At 39.3% G+C, this 18,161-nt stretch overlaps 1 protein-coding gene across 4 annotated transcripts in view; it reads right to left on the minus strand.

Annotated features, from left to right (window-relative positions):
• Nucleotides 1-18,161, minus strand: part of CPEB3 (cytoplasmic polyadenylation element binding protein 3) — a 175,962-nt gene that overhangs the window by 147,844 nt on the left and 9,957 nt on the right. For 2 of the 4 annotated variants that reach the window (XM_029245195.1, XM_029245193.1), the window contains exon 1: nucleotides 2,033-2,267. The exons of the other annotated variants lie outside the window; for them this stretch is intronic. The gene's annotated coding sequence lies outside the window, so the exon portion shown is untranslated. Of the gene's footprint in view, nucleotides 1-2,032; nucleotides 2,268-18,161 lie in introns of those variants that run through there. 4 annotated transcript variants of the gene reach the window in all.

Below are 18,161 nucleotides of genomic sequence, written 5' to 3' on the forward strand. Positions count from 1 at the left end.
CCTCACAAGAGATTTTTTGGCATCTCAGTGGTTCAGGTCTCAACAGGAGCCTGAGAATTTCTCCGCAGAGTGAAGAAATGTTCTGGTTGGATTTAAGGTCAGAGAGAGAGAGAGAGAGAGAGAAAGAGACGCGGAGGGAGGGAGGAGGGAGGGACGGAGGGAGGGGGCGGGGGACTGTGACTATGAGATGGGGTGGGGGCGGGGCTTTTAAAAAATCCCTCTGAGATTTAGGTAGAAAGTCAAGATAATTCTGGGGTTGCCAGATTTTTCATTTTTGAAGCCTCCTGCTACTGCCTTGGTCACAAGACTTTGGCAAATTTAGAATCCATTCTCTTATCACTAGTATTAGAAGTGAAAGATTATGGTTTGAAGACCCTGAATTACCAAATGCTAGCTAACGTGTTAAAAATAGCATAGTACAAAGTCCCCAATTCTCATACATTGTAATTATAGTGCATTGCCATCACTGCTTCATTTAGCCATATAAGGAGAGTATGGTATTTTCCATTTCGCACAGAAGGGCTATATTCACCTCTGCCATACAGCATGTTTTATCATTCAAGGATGAAAATAGTCATCGCTCAAAACCAGGAGATTTCCATATACGTAGTTATCACTGAGTTAGCTTGTCCCTTAGAGCACATTAATTGTTTTAAATATATGAATATTACAGTGCTAAGACCCTGAAAACAAGTATTTTGAAGTGTTCAAGGAGCATATGACCAAATATACAATTATTTTTAGATGATGATTCAGTATAATTGCAACAAAGTTATTAATATGTTTAATGTAGTTAATTAACTCAAGTTAATTAACTTGGAAAAGCATCTTTCTCAGGACACTTGTAAAGGGCATTCAGATACACACAGAAGTTCTGTCTTTGGACATTCTCACGATAATAAATGTTGTAAAATAAATGTGTTAGAAAATGTCTGTGCTTCCCCTCCCAACTATTAAGCAACATATGTCAGACTAAGAAATGGGATTAAAAGTAGTTCTACTGTTTTATTAAAGAGTATCTTTAAAATGGTTAATCTTTCATTTCAAAGTTTAATACATAGACAAAATAGTGGGCTCGAGGAAAAGCTTCACAGCCACCTTATTCTCCTTTCTACTCCTCCCTCCCTGACCCCCACTCCCAAAAAACCCAACCCAATATAATACACATCACAAATTGCCAGCTACTACCAATAAAACCTACTTAAGATTGACTTTGTGTTCCTCAGTTCCCTTCGTCTAAAATAATGGCTTTGATCAGTATTGTAAAATATGACAAAGAAGCAAGCAGAGCTTGGATTCACAACAGCACAAAGTTCTATTGCTGCCAAAGGAAATGGACACAGAAAGAGACATTTTCATCCTTGGTTTAAGCAGTGCTGCAGTAAACCATTATAATCTGGGATTTGAGTCTCTTCCAGTGTGCTAGAATTGTCTTTACAACAGCCATATCATCATGGCTGAAATATGCATTCGATTAGAATTTTAATATCACTCAGCTTTTCCAATGCTTGTATCAATGCTTTCTGTTAATGCCTTCAGTTTAAACTATATATCTGTGGTGGAAAAATTAATGCTGTACTATAGCAAAAAAGCCAAAAAGTAAGCTAGACTCAGAATATTTTAAGGCTATAAGTAATATTAATATATTTATTAAATTAAAATTTTTTTATCATACCAGGAACACCCATTTCTCTTTTCAACATTTCTTAAAGACATGAATTTCACTGCCTGCATAAATTCACTCTGTCAAGGTCAAGACCCATCTTTAATAAATAAGACCCTTTTAAACAAAAGATAAGCAATAGATGAAAATAACATTTACAAAGTTAATATGCAATGTCAGTAACTGCTTGTACAGTCTGTTCCTTTGGGTGGGTTTTTTGTTTGTTGGGTTTTTTTTTTTCTTTTTTCTTATTTACAGCAGAGTCCGAGAAATAGATACCTCCTTCCCCTCCCCCCACCCCACACACAATAGATCTTCCTCTACATGCAATCACCCAATCTCAAGTAACAAATTCTTAGCAGCAGTTACCTTTGAGGGTCCAGTTTTTAAGGATCGATAAAATTAAAAAGTGTACAGTATTTATTTTCTTCTTTCAGGTTGATTATGTGACCGCTCTGGCAAGAGCACTTTGACAACTGTAAGAAGAGAGGGCATGCGCACACAGGGAACTGTGGGGGCTGAAGTCCTTAGCTAGGTCCGCTGCCCGACTGAAGAATGTTCCGCTAGGAAAGGAGGAAGTCTCCAAAATACTGATTCCACGGGAAAGAGGTTGTGCCGATTACATTGTATCTTCCTAACCAATCTAAATCACGAGTTGTTAAGATGAACACGGGGGAAAATAAACCGATTTGTCAACTGATTTAGGAGGCCAGGTTAAAAGAGAAACTGGATTCTAGGACACAAAATAAAGAAACCCAGCAGAGCTACCTTAAATGGTATTAGAATGGTAATGACTGGGTAGCCAGCAATAGGAACCCTACCACAGCAAAAGAGATGGGGTGGGGAGGAATAAGGAAGGGAGGAGGCCGACTACTAGGGAAAGATACTTAAAATCTGACCATACTTAAAAGACACATGCTTAATATTATAAAATGAAAAGTACCTTAATATTAAATATGATATAAACCTTGGAGGTCAGGTTAAAAATAGGTTTCAGTCACAAATTTTTGACATCTTATCTATCCACCAAGATTTCTTTGTATTTGAAATGAAGGCACAAATCACTTACTTCAAGATTCTACTTCATATGCTCGAAATCAACTCACCTCCTTATTTTACTTGTCAAAATGAAAGTTTACCTTGCATTATTCATACAATGATCAATCAAATAAAATTCAACTCTTTTAAGCTAAAATAGTGTTTGGTTAAACATTAAAAAAATATTTGACATGTTTAGAGTTTCACTGTATAGGGCAGTGACTTCTTTATTCAAGACAGAAAGTAGATACAGTTTCTATCTAAAATTTTTTTTTCCAGTGTACATTTTTCCTATCTTAACCTCATAACTCCAAGGCTGGAATCTCATAACATCTTATCAACTGGTATTATCTATAGCTTCTGAGAGCAATAGTTCAATTACCACTATGCTCACATAGGCAGAAGATATTATTTCTTGTGGGATCTGGTTCAGTGCCATTCACCCAAGAGGTTCAGAGTAAATGTCAGTTGATGATTATGCTGATTGGACTTAGAACTAACAATGTTAAGCACCATTTAAAACTGTCTTATTTCTCTATTTCCCCTCTTCACCAATTACAACTAAAGTAGTATGACCAGAGACTACCAATTTGCAGCAGTTAGTAGTCTTTGTTTCTAGTTATTTCTATGGAAAAAACCAAAACTAACAATTTAAGAGGAAAAAATCATTTTGAATGAATCTGCCAAAAGCTCTTTTTAAAAGAACTAAATAAATTATCTTCTTATTCCTACCGTGAACTCAGCGTATATTCCCCTTTTTTCTTTTCTTCCTTTACCTTCCTAAAGAAAGCTTTACCTCTGCCAATGTGCTATACTAACCATATTCCTTACAGAGTCTGTAAAGATCGAGTCATGGCTAATCTTATTCCTGAATACTTCCCTAACCTACCAAACTTCTACATTTTCAAGTACTTCAATTAAGTTAAAAGAAAAAAGTTCCCTCATAAAACTCTTATAAAGACTTGTTTTAAGAAATAGATTTTTTTTAATTATTTGAAATTAATATGTCAAGACTACTGGTAAAGTAGAAATTCTTAAGTTATGCAGGTTGCTTGAAAATGGTTTACCTGGGCATTTATCAATCCGCTTGACCCCAAGTACAGGTCTACTAATAATTCTCACAATGAAGAAAAATAAACTTTGGCCTCTGACTCTTTGATAAATGACAATAAATAATTAGCACAGCCCATACTTAACATAATTTTATTGTATTTGAAAATGAACTATCTCTGCTCTTCCGTTCCTAAAATGAGCCCTCAAATTTAAAAGAAAATGACTCATACATATATACCAAGGTATAAGTAAATACCAAGCAAACAATAAATTATAGGAGGACCCCTAACAAAGACAAAGAACTTCTCTACTGAAATCTTGTTTTTATTTAACCAAAAAGGAAGCATTTTCTGAAATTTTGTCTTTAGGTCACAAAGCTTAACAATAGACCCCTTTTGAATAGTCATGGAAGGCTGTAAAAATAGAGATTGCACTTGCAAAGTTAATTCATTGAGATATACATGGGTCAAATACATTTTTCGAGGCTTCCTTCTTTCCTTTCTTTCCCTACTTACATCTCCAGCACAATGCTTATGAGTCCCAGGTAGTTGGTGGTTGCTCCATGTACCCTTGCTGATAAGTGAATAAATGGGTAAATGAATGGATGGATGAAGCATAGTTTTTGATTATCTAAAACAGCCAAGGTTTGGGACTTCCCCGGCAGCCCAATGGTTGGGACTCAGTGCTTCCACTGCAGGGGCGAGGGTTCGATCCCTGGTCAGGGAACTAAGATCCCACATGCTGCGCAGAGCGGCCAAAATAAACAAATAAATAAAGTTCATTTAAAAAATAAAAATAAATAAAACAGCCAAGGTTTGAGTATTAAATTATCCTCCATTTACAAGAGGAATTACTTTTTCATCAGCTGCAAAAATCAGAAGTGTTATAAAATAGAGCACAATTTTGGACCTTTATGATGCTCAGCAGTATGCAGATCATTGGATTATTATCATGAAATAAGATTCATTAAGCACTAAGTGAACAAGGAACTTTGTTCCCATCTAAGAGTTTACAATCTAATAAAGACACACACCCTACCCCTCCACAAAAACTGCTTCATTAAGTTCACAATAGCCATTCAGAGCTAAGTCTAAAGGATGTTTTGTTAGTCTTATCTTGCTTGACCTTGCAGCAACATTGACATAACTGACCACACTTTCTAGATATACCTTCTTCCCTTGGCTTCCTTCAAGTTGTCCTTTCTTGGTTTTCTTACATTTGGGGTTTTACTCGCTTGCCCACATGTGCACACACACGCTCTCTGTCTGTCTTCTTTGCTAACTGACTTTAAATATTGAGTTCCTCAGCACTCTGTCCTAGGCCCTCTTCTCATCTCACTTCATTTGAATGGCTTTCCCAACTAAAAGGAAAGGACCAGGCCTATTTTTATTGACAGCTATATTCCCAACATCTATCACTGTGCCTAGCACATAATAAATAGGTATTCCGGAAATATCTGTTGAATTAAACTTACATTTGTATGCAACGGGCAAGGATGCCAACACACTCTAGGTGGCAAAAAATAAATAAACCTAGAGGGATTTACACCACCAGATATCAAGACCTATTATAAAGCTATAATAATTAGATTGTGTGGGTATTGGCACAGGATAAGCAAATAGACAAATGGACCAAAAAGTCCAGACACAGATCCACATATGTATAGTTGTTAAGGAACTGTGGACCAAAACCACCCACCTTGGCCAGGCACGATGATAACCGCTTGCCTGAGTTGTCTCACAAGAGGTCCCGATAAGGAACATGGTGCTGCCTCTGAAAACTAACCGGGAGAATTCGGGAGGGGCCAAAAGAGGGAGGAGACGACCCACCTCCCAGACTCCTTCACGCTGGAATCCATCTTGGCTGAGATGCACGCGCCACCAGGAAGGGCCCTGAGTCAAACTGTGGGCCAGAGATGATTGGCCAGAGACAACCCAGAAACTAACTCCATTACCATAAAACCTAAGACTTCGAGCCACGTGGCAGAGCAGTTCTCCTAGGCTGCCTTACCCTGCTGCTCTCCGTCTGGGTTCCCCTTTCCAATAAAGTGTCTTGCTTTGTCAGCGCATGTGTTTCCTTGGACAATTCATTTCTGAGCGTTAGACAAGAGCCCACTTTCAGGCCCTGGAAGGGGTCGCCCTTCCTGTAACATGGTGACCAGATTTATAAAAACAGTAACAGGGCTTCCCTGGTGGTGCAGTGGTTGGGGGTCCGCCTGCCGATGCAGGGGACGCGGGATCGTGTTCCGGTCTGGGAGGATCCCACATGCCGCGGAGGGGCTGGCCCCGTGAGCCATGGCCGCGGACCCTGCGCGTCCAGAGCCTGTGCTCCGCAACGGGAGAGGCCATGACAGTGAGAGGCCCGCGTACCGCAAAAAAAACAAAAAACAAAAAACAAAAAAACCCCAGTAACATTGCAGTAAAGAAAGGATGGTCTTTTCAATAAAGGATATTGGAGTAAACTGAATAACCATATGGCAAAAAAGAGACCTTCATCCTTATCCCACCATACACAAAAATCAATTCCAGATGGACTGTGAGTCTAAATGTAAAAGGTAAACAATAAAGCCTTTAAAAGAATATTTTCATGACATTAGAGCAGGCAACAATTTCTTCAACAGGTCACAAAAGCAATAACTATAAAGGAAAAATTTAATAAACTAAACTAATTAAATTAAGAACATCTGTTTACCAAAAGTCAGAGTGAAAAATCACAGAATGGGAGAAATATATGCTATATATATTTTTTTCAACAAAAGACTTGTAATTCAAATATATAAAAGACCGTTACAAATTAATAACAGTGAACATCCCAAAGAAAAATGGGCAAGAGACTCTAACAAAAGATATTCAAATGGCCAAAAAGCACACGAAAAGGTGCTCTACATCACTAATAATCAAAGAAATATAAAATACAACCAGAATGGCTAAAATTGGAAAAGGCAGACAATACCACACATTCACAAGGATGTGGGGCAACTCATTCTCAAATACTGCTGATGGAAGTATAACTATACAACCACATTGCAAAACTATTTAGTAGGATCTATTAAAGCAAACATTCACACACCTTATGACCCAGCAATACTGCATCTAGATATATGCCCAATAAAGACGCAAACATATGTTCACCAAAAGACATGTTCAAAACAACATTATTGATAATAGCCCAAACTTGGTAACAACCCAAATATCCATCTACAATAGACTGAATAAGTAAATCTGTGATAGAGTCACATAATGGAATATCATAAGGCAAAGACAATGAATAGATGCCAACTCTATAAAACAACCTAGATGAACTGCATAAATACAACACTGAGTGAAAGAAGCCTGACACCTAAGAATATATACTATATGATTCAATTTATATAAAGTTCTAATAAAACTAATTTATGGGGCTAGAAGGCAGCATGCTGGTAACTTCTGCAGAGCAATAATGATTGACGGGGGATATAAAAGGGGGCTGCAGGGGACAGGAATAAAGACGCAGATGTAGAGAATGGGCTTGAGGACACGGGGAAGGGGAAGAGGAAGCTGGGACAAAGTAAGAGAGTGGCATGGACATATATACACTACCAAATGTAAAACAGATAGCCAGTGGGAAGCAGCCGCACAGCACAGGGAGATCAGCTTGGTGCTTTGTGTCCACCTAGAGGGGTGGGATAGGGAGGGTGGGAGGGAGACGCAAGAAGGAGGAGATATGGGGATGCATGTATATGTATAGCTGATTCCCTTTGTTATAAAGCAGAAACTAACACACTATTGTAAAGCAATTATACTCCAATAAAGATGTTAAAAAAAGGGGGGGGGGCTGCAGGGATGCTGGTGATACTTTTTTTTTTTTTCTTTTTTTTAATTTGGCTGCACCGGGTCTTAAATTGTGGCATGAAGGTTCTTAGTTCTAGTTCTAGTTCCCTTATCAAGGATCGAACCCGGGCCGCCTGCATTGGGAGCGCAGAGTCTTAACCACTGGACCACCAGGGAAGTCCCTACTCTGTTTCTTGAACTGGACACTGTTACACAAGTGTATTTACTTTAAAAATTCTGAAAACGGACCACATGATTTTTGCACTTTTCTACATTTTTGTTATACTTTCTTTAAATTTATAAAACATATACATGTATTTGTAAAGGTTAACTATCTTCTCTAAAGGAAAGAGGAAAAAATAGCACAATCTGGCCAAATAGGGAGGGGAGCCTTAAGTCTGGGTCATCTAAGCTAGAGAAATAAACTGGGGAGTTCCTATGTGCCAGACTTGTATTAGAGGCACTAAGTGCAAAGATGAAAAAAAGCCTAAATCCCTTGACTTCAAAGACCTCACAGCCTAAGGAAGGAAAAATCATTATGGTCAAGGATGGTAAATTAGATATCCCCTAAGTAATCTAGAAAGCTTTTAAGATCTTAAAGCCTAAGGCAATTTACTAGCAGGAAGTCCACCTCCTCTGAGTAAGGACCTGTTAAGCAATTCTAGATCAGACTGTTTGAGAACGGAACAAAAGAAAGGGAGCAAAAGGGGAGCCAGGTGAGTCAGGTATGGTTTGGTGGGCACTCTGAAGAGCACCTGGGGTTCTTTATGTTTCTTGACTCTCTGTCCATTAGTTTTGATTTCATTCAGCAATTTTATGAAAAACCTCCTAGCCACAAAGTAGAAATTCCAAAACTTCACCTGCTTTTTTACTGACCTTGTCTCTAAGAGAAAACAGGATATTAGGCAGTAATTTCCTCAATTTCTCAGCTGCCCACCCTCTCTTTACAAACTTATCTGCATCCCCACCCATACTTGCTTTCCTCCTACCTCAGAGGAAGCTGAGTTCCCCTACAAGTCCACACTAATCCCTCCATCTATAGCCTAGAGTTCATTCCATCTAGTTTCCTTGAGACCTAGTTCATTAGTTAATTATGTCCAACTTCCTCCTTCCCATTCCAGCCTGGCCATTTGAGAGAAACCACTAAATCCAAGCTTTACTTCTTTCTCACTTCCAGTTGACTCCACAAACTTACTGCATCTGGCTTCTGCCCCTACAATCCTGCCAAAATTGCTCTTGCTACTGATCTTACTCAAATCACCAATGACCAACTGACACCTTTTCAATTCTTATTTTATTTGCCATTTATCCTTCATAAAACACTTGCATTAGGCAGAATTCTAAGACGGCCCTCCAAGATTCCAAGCTAGAAGGAAAACAGGAACCTTAGTCCTATAAAGGCAATTCTGCCAACAATAAGAATGAACCTGAAAGTGGATTGGACACCCTAAACAGAGAACCCACAGTCATGCTGACTACAGAACCCTAAGTTAGTAAATGAGTGGGTTTTTTTTTTTTTTTTAAGCCATTAAGCTTGGGGTAATTTGTTACAGATCAAGAGAAAACTAACACAACAGTACTCCACTGTCTTTGAAGACACTGCTCTCCTGGTTCTTCACTTCTGAAGTTTCTTCTCAGTCTCTTGGTCACTAGATACAGCTTCCCCCTGGGAAGCAAAGACTTCAGAGAAGCAAACCCTACCTAGTTAATGTTTTAAGTTGTTCTTCAAATCTCCTGACAGTTTCACCATTTCACTTTAAATGCTGTTCACAGGTTGCCCTCATTAAATTGGAATCAACAGGCACCTCTCAAGGAGCTGCCTTAGAAGTATCACCAGCTTCCACAATTTCAACTTCCATCCCCAAAGTTTTAGCTACAGTTTTGAGCATTTTCCCAAGAGCATTCCAACTGCCTGCTGGACATTTCCATATTCAAGTTTTACCGTGTCACTCATCGTTCTCTATGGGACAAGAGCAAACATTTACCCTAGTATTTAGGGTTCTCTCCTTCTAATCCCAACCTATATTCTCAGATAGCACTGGCCCCACTTCTCCAGGCAAATTGGTCTACTTGTGGTCCTGAACCTCGCTAATGTTACCGATCCCATTTGGCATACCCTCTTCATCCTCTCTACTTATCCTAATCTCACCTTTCTTCAGGGCCTAGTTCAAACACCAGTTCCTAAAAACAGCATCTATCTGTACCACACATTTATAGCTTTGCATTTCTATTTACCTTTTCTGGTATAATTCTGTTAATTCCCCAGCTAGAACTCTAAGCTTCTTGAGGGAAGGCACTGGAATTTATGCTTTTGTTCTTCCTCAAAGTCAGGTAGAGTATCCTGCAGGGAGCCTAGTAATTAGAGCTAACATTTATTGCGCATATACTGTGTGCCAAGTGCTTTCTACTTATTAGTTCATTTAATCCATGTAATAAACCTATGAGGTAAGTACTGTTATCGTCCCTAATTCGAGATAACAAAATGGAAACTTAGAAAGGTGATTTACCTGTCCATACAAGCAGGTCCTCTTGTCCTACTTCATCTAAACAGCCCAGCAGATAGCTTGGGCTTCAGAGGTGAGAAAAGAGGGCAAATTATGGTTCAGAAAATTTTCTTTCTCCCCTTGACGCAAAGCTTTTATACAATGACCTTCGCCTGAAAACCAAAGATAAATTCTAACCAAATTCCACCTATGGGGAAGACCCAGTCCCACTCCAGGGTGCTCTAAAAACAACATGATTGTTTCCAAGAGGATGAATCATCAAAAGAACTGATTTTAGTCTTATATCTAGAGAGTAAGGCTGGTCCAGGCCTGAAAATGATGGAGAAAATCTTTCCTGGCCACAATCTCTACAGACGTACACAATAGGTGTTGTACAAGTGAACGAGTCACCAAGATCATCAGAACCAAAGGGAAGGACAATGGTCAGAATGTCTACCCAAGTCATCCTTGGATCCTGGTATTTGAAATCAGGTAGTGTTTGTGTGATATCAGTGCTTTACATTCACAGAGGGAATTAGACTTTACCAAACTCCTTCAACTTATTATCTCACTTGATATTAACAGCCCTGTGCAGTGGAAAGACGGCACAGACAGGGCCCTCGCGTTTGCTTCTGCAGTGCACCAGAAGGCTGGCCAAGGAGGCTAGTAGAGACTGAAATCTACATGCTCTGGTCACCAAGCTCATGAACCTTAGTGGCAAAGCTGCTTCTGCCTGGAGGAAAAGGCATCCTTTCCTAATTTCCACAAAGGGACTGTATGAATAGGTGACAGCAACAAGGATGACTATTGGGATCCCTACGGTAAATATGTGGGTATCAGTTATACCTCAATAAAGCTAGAAAAATAAAGAATAAAGATGTTGAAACCCAGGCTCAGAGATGTTACAAGATATAGTTAATAACAGGTGGATCCAAGATTAGAATTCAAGTCTTCCAACTTACTAGTTAGAGTTTGCATGCTTTTTCAACTATACTACAAGTCTCCCATTGGTTCAGTTTAATGTAGGCTATCTCTGTCTTCTCATGTGGCAGACTGGTATCCTCAGCACTTTGCTCCAACCAGTAGAAACAAAGTCCAGAGCTTTTTGTTGTAGTTCTGTCCTGAAGCCACAGCTGTCCTCTTACTGAGGAAGCTGAGAAAGAGATATGTGTGCCAACTGTACCAAAAGGGATACTTTAGATGGATCTCCTACCACTTTTGGAAAAACAAATTAGACCACCTGTCCTAATGTTATGGATCATACATCATCACAGTGGCAGTGAGTCAACATTATTAATATTATGGGAGGTGGTGGTGTGTGGAAAGGCCATAAGGTATGAAATCCAATTATCTAAATTTAGATACTAGCATTACCACTTATTAGCTGCCTGGCCCTGGGAGATAACAATAACAAATATTCATTGAACACATACTATTTGCCATACCATGTACTTTGTTTACATGAATAATTTCACACAATCCTAAGAGGTATGTATCTTCATTACTCCCATTTCACAGATGAAGATATTGAGGCTCTGGAAAGTTCAAGTAACTTACCCTAGGTTACACTGTTGGGAAGTGGAGAAGCCAGGTTTCAAACCCTAGCAATATGACTCTAAAACCCATGTTCTCAATTTCTTAGTCTTTGTTTCCTCTAGAATAAAACAGAGATAATAATAACAGCTACCCTACCCAAATAATCAGAATTATATTAGCATGTACAAGGGCATTTTCAATAAACTGTAAAGCAGTAGAGGTATGAAATCCAAAGCTAACACTGACATGCAGATGGGTTTATCTGGAAGGTCTACACAAGTACAGATTTCCTTGTCTCCTTTCCACTTAACATTAGGAGTCAAATGAGTTGTGTTAAGACCATGCTTCTTCGAACAACAATTATCTTGCTCCCACACATTTCTTACCTCACCTCTTTCCATATCCTGTGTTCCTACTCATGGAAGCAAAATACAGTGGGACATATCCTTAAACTGCTAGAGGGTACAGATTTTATTGTTCATTAGTTTCAACATCTGTAGCTTTAGAAAATTTCTTCACCACCTGGCAATGATGATAATGATATTTATACTAACTGATCACTTATTTATGTAGGCATCTAAATAAGTATTTTACATGCCTTATCAGTTAATCCTCAAAATAATCCTAAAATATAGAAGCTATCATTCTTCTCATTTTTCAGATAAGGAAACCAAGGTTTAGAAAGGCTAAATAATTTGCCCAAGGTGACATAACCAGTGGATGAATAAGCTCAGGTCTATTTTGACTCCAAAACTCAAGCTCTATAGCTTAACTCTTATCCCTCACATCTTGCCACACCCAGAGGACAGTGCCCACATTTTTTTACAATCACTGCCTCCCATTGCTTTATTTTTATTTTTTTAATTAATTAATTTATTTGGTTGCACCGGTCTTAGCTGCAGCAGGCAATGCCTCCCATTGCTTTAGTAACCATATTTTTCCTACCAAAAGTCAAAACATGTGGCCTGACCATGTGAAATAATTAAACTCTAGAAAAATCCAGGACCTGTGCTTATTGGGCTTTTACCTTCCTCCCTCATACCTGACCACCTAGAACAAGCCCTATTCACATCGTTCTTGGCTTCTCTTTTGAGCTCAGGCCTGGTTCCTCTTAGTGTTAAATCCATCTCCCAAGCAGAGGCCTCCACCTAAACTCTTCACCCAAAAGCCTCAGAGCCTCGTAGAAAATGTGACCTCGACCAATCTTACCACCCTAAAAAATTCCTCTCACGAAAGAAAAAGATGAAAAGAAACGGTTTTTTTCCTCTTTTCTTTTTTTTTTTTTATATAAGTTGTCCTTGAGACATCCCTTTGAAACATCCCACTCTTCTATCAATGGGCTCTCCCAGAGAAAGCAAGGAAAAGGAAAAGAGAAGTTTATCTGTTCTCTTAAGGGAGAGGCATTGTTTGGTGTCTCCATTCTCAAGTAGCTCTTTATTGCAGTTTGCACTGTAGGTCCTCTCAGAGAGGACAAAAAGAAAGCAGAAGACCTAAACTTCATATGCAGAAATAATCTGGAAATTCACTCATTCAGCACATTTATTGAGCACCAACTATGCAGTAGGCTCCAAACATTTACTATTGCTCTCTTCCATCTAAATGCAAGATCAAGAATACTCAAAAGTAGTATACAAGAAAGAAAAGATCTTTCTACGTGGGGGAGAGGGGGAATGGTTATTGAAAAATTAAAATAAGTAAATATCAGATAAGTGCTGTAAAGAACAAAAAAGTTGATGTGATTGAGAGAATCTGGTAAGATATTTACATTAGGTAGTCATTGAAGGCCTCAATGATGAAGTGACACCTGAATCAAGTTCACACCTGAATTAAAAGGACCCATCCATGTGAAGACTGGTAGTGGAGGACGCAAAGGGAACAGCTAATGTGAAGATCCTAATGCAGGAGGGATAAGCCTCTGAAGCAGAAGTTGGCAAACTTTTTCTGTAAAAGAGCCACATAGTAAATGTTTCAGGCTTTGCAAGTCACACAAGGTCTCTTGTTCCATATTCTTCTTTTTGTTCCTGTTGTTGTAGTTGTTTCACAATCCTTTAAAAATGGCAGTATAAAAATAGGCCTCTAGCACAATTTGGCCCCTCTTAGTTTTCTGACCCCTGCTTTAGAGGAACATCTAATCTATTGTAGCTAGAGTAAACAAGGAGAAAGTGGTACAAGATGAGGTCTGAGAGGCAGTCAGGAGCCATATGGTATAGTGCCTTTTAGGTTAAATTAAGATTTTGGGGTTTTTTTCTAAGTGTGATGGGAATCCCCTGGAGAGTTTTAAGCAGGGCAGTGACATGATCTGATTTATGCTTTAAAAAGGCCATCGTGGTTCTGTGTGAAGAACAGACTGTGGTGGGGATAAAAGTGGAAAGAGAGAGATAGTTGATTAGGAGGCCAGCTATTGTATCATCCAGGCAGGAGTGAACGAGGAGGGTGATGTTAGAGACAGAAAGAATTGAACAGAGGGGAACTAAACACTCTCGATGAAAGCTCTATCACTGAGAAACAAAAACACAGAAGAATTCTTGAAATTTTACTTTAAAATCAAAAGAGTACTATAAAGAGCTTGACTAACAGAAAAATCTTCGTTACTCAAAATTTTAGCAATATTTTGACATGTTTGATTTATAGATATTTGACCTTCAGGAAGATCATCTTTTCCTCTCTCTGAATCATTTCCTCTAGTGAAATGGTTCAGTTTCTCCTCTAGTCCCTGACATTCATTGTTTTCCCCATTTCATTTACATGTATTATGAAGTATACTGAGATTGTTCCTCTCATTTCAGAGCTCACTGCAGTCAACCAAAAGAGCAAAACTGTTTGCTCTTTTAAAATCAGAGAAACTTCCAACTTCCCTTGGCAACCCGCCCTTCCCTCAAAGTTTTCACCATGAGGAAGTTGTAAATGTAGGTGGTTCTCACTCTACCCAAACTCATGTTCTTATTCTTTCTTTGATAAAAATGAAGCTGAGTTTTTGAAAATTCATCAAGGTGTACATTTAATTTGGGCACTTTTGGGGTATATTTGGGGGAGAAAACAAAAACAAAACCCAGACACACACAAACACAGAGGTTCCAATGATGGCAACCTTTAGAGAGTAGGCAGATTAGATAGTGTCATAGGTTAGGTTCCTTGGAGACAGATTCTGAGACCAATTTCAAGCAAGAGATGTACTGAGGCAGGACGCAACTGGTAAATACATCTGCAAGGCAATGAGGAAGACCAGGAGAGTCAGAGGGAGCCACTGACCCCAGAGTGGTTGCAACTTGGCCAACACCTGTGGTAGCTGAGACAGGTCCCTCAGACTTGCCTTCAAATAAGGCAAGGAAGCTGGGTCTTTGCATCTTAAATCAGCCAGTCACTGGCTGTGGGCCAGTGAGGCATAACCTGGGAGGATAACCTAAAGTGAGGCAGTTCCCTGCAACCTAAGGCAACACCCAGCAAAAACAAAGCTTTTCACCATCAGGAACTAAAATTCCCAGCAGCTGAGGGAGGAGTACATTACCCATGATGAGAGGATGTGGATTGGAGCACCACAGTACCCACTACAGAGGGATACTCAGGTGTTCTCATATAGTCATTTTTATTGTTTAATATGAATCAAGGCAGTATTTTACCATGGGTTTATAGTATTTTTATTAAAATACTCTAGTACTTTTTAGTATGCCAAACATACCAATCGGCATGACAATTGGTATTTACCACATAATACAGTATTTTACCACTTAAAGCATTTTTATGAAAAATAAATAGAGACCATTTTCAAATGTTTAGGAACATACTCTCAAAAAATACTGCTGGAAAAGTGACTCAAGTGCCATTTCAGCTGTGTACCTTTCTGCAGCTCATGACTAAACCTGAGTCATTTTTGACTCTTCCTCCTCCCTTATCAAGTCCTATGGCTCCATGATAAGACTCCTCCATCTATCCTTCTCTGTCACTGCCACCAATTCTGGTCCCCGCCTTCATCTCCTCAAACTTAAAACGTCTCCTGTGTCCAGTTTCATCCAAGTTGTGTTGGGTTTTTTTTTGGCAGGGGGGATGTTCCATTGCATGACTTGCATTAATTACTCAAATAGTCATTGAAAATCTGTGCAAGGTTCCAGGGAAATAATATTGAGCAAAAAAAGACAATCCCTCCATCTTTTATGAACATTCATTTCTAGTGAATGAGAGGGACTTTAAACAGTAAACTCCATGATAATTTCATGGCAGTTGTGATAAAAATGCTATGAAAAAGTACCAGATGTTATGAAACCATACAATGTTGGGACCTGCATTAGGGAGTCAGGGAGGGGTTTTCTAGAGTAAGTAAAATGAGCCTTAAAGAACAAAAGGATAAATTTCAAAGGAAGTATGCTCCATGCAAAGAGAATACCATGCTGCTTCTTACCGTCAGGATCTGAAGAGGAGGAAGCATGGTGTATTCAAGGAACTAAAGAAGAAAGCCACTAGCTAGCATGCTAGAGTTCAGGGTTCATTTGGGAAGCTGGAAGGAGGTGGGGAGTAAAGTAAAGCAAGATAAAGTAAGTGAGGGCAATACAAAGCCATTAAAAATGGAGTTTTACGTCTGCACACCAAGGGGGGAAAGCGGCAGGCAGGGTGGTGGTGGTGGTGGGATGAATTGGGAGAGTGGAATTGACATACATACACTAATATGTATAAAATGGATAACTAAAAAGAACGTGCTGTATAAAAAAGTAAATAAAATAAAATTCAAAAAAAAAGGGGTTTTATTTTACTTTTAATGTTTCACTTTGAAATCATTTCAGAATTACAAAAATGTTACAAAGGGCTTCCCTGGTGGCGCAGTGGTTGAGAGTCCGCCTGCCGATGCAGGGCACACAGGTTCGTGCCCCGGTCCAGGAAGATCTCACATGCCGCGGAGCGGCTGGGCCCGTGAGCCATGGCCGCTGAGCCTGCGCGTCCGGAGCCTGTGCTCCGCAACGGGAGAGTCCACAACAGTGAGGGGCCCGCGTACCGCAAAAAAAAAAAAAGTTACAAAAAATAATTTCCCTCCACATTTCACCCACATTCTCCAAATGTTCACATCTTAAATGACCGCAGTGCAATTATCAAAATCAGAAAATTAACATTGATTCAGTACTATTATCTAATTTACAGACCTTATTTTACCAACTGGCCAACTAATGCCCCTTCTAAGAATCCAACCAAGAATCACACATTGCATTTAGTTGTCATGTCTCCTTAGTCTCCTTTAATATGGGACAATTCCTCAGTATTTGTCTTTCATGACCCTGACACTTTATTTTTTTTTTTTGGCCACGCGGCATAGCATGCAGGATCTTAATTCCCCGACCAGGGATCGAACCCACACCCCCTGAATTGGAAGCGTGGAGTGTTAACCACTGGACCAGCAGGGAAGTCCCCTGACCTTGAAACTTTTGAAGAACACAGGCCAGCTATCTGGTAGAATGTCCCTCAATTTTGGTGTCTCTGATGTTTCCTCATGATCAAATTCAGGTCATGCATTTTTGGCAATAATACCACAGAAGTCATGTTGTGTCCTTCTTAGTGCATCATTCCAAAAGGAACATGATGTGGATATGCCCCATTGTGGTAATGATAACTTTGATCACTTGGTTAAGGTAGTGTCTGCCAGATTTCTCCACTGTAAAGCTACTATTTTCCCCTTTCTACTTAAATATCTTTGGGAAGATACTTTCTGACTATGTGAACATCCTGTTTATCAACATACTTTCACCCACTAATTTTAGCATCCATCAATGATTCTTGCCTATATCAATTATTCCTGTGGTGTTTGCAAGTGGTGATTTGCTATTTTCATCAACGCTTCTAATTAATTGGAATGCCACTATAAGGAAGAGTTTTTCCTTATCCCCTGATTTATTCATTTATTTTTAATAGCATAGACTCACAGATTCATATTTTATTCTACAGGTTACAATTCATTATAATTATTTATTATGTTACTCAAAATGTCCCTGATTTGGCCATTGGGGTCCCTTCAAGTTGACTCCTAGGCCCTTTTGACATGGCCCCATCAGTTTTTTATCACATCCCTACTTTCTGGCACTGCAGATGTTCCAGGTTCAAGTACTTGTCCTTTCCTACTAGTCTAGGATTAGCAGTTTCTCCAAAGAGCCTTTGTTCCCTCTATTGGAGATAGCACTAGGTATACTCATTGGTTCTGGGGTATAACTGCCCTAGCTCCTCTCAGCAGATAGAGCCAAAAGCATATGTATGCACACATCTGTGTGTGTTTATCTATGTATGTATATCTATAAAATCATTAGTTTGTATCAATACTTCCAATTCCAAACATCTCAGGGTTCATTCTCTCCTTAGAAGTGTCTCTCCCTTTTAAAAATTCGCTAAATATTTACTGAACACCTGCCAAGGGCCAGGCTCTGTGCAAGGCACAGGGGATACAATAGTGAACAAAACAGGTATGGTCCTGGCCTGGCCTCATGAAGCTTAGAAGGCATAATTCATGGATTATTCCCCTTTTCCCCAAATTGCTAAATTTATGCTTTCTGCTGGCTCCTTCTCACCAGGATTTAAACAGGCCACAGAAGGACTTCAAGCAGGCAACAC

This window comes from Monodon monoceros, unplaced genomic scaffold (assembly GCF_005190385.1).
Source record: "Monodon monoceros isolate NGI ecotype Baffin Bay Population unplaced genomic scaffold, NGI_Narwhal_1 Super_Scaffold_4, whole genome shotgun sequence".
In the NCBI taxonomy this organism is placed as follows: Eukaryota; Metazoa; Chordata; class Mammalia; order Artiodactyla; family Monodontidae; genus Monodon; species Monodon monoceros.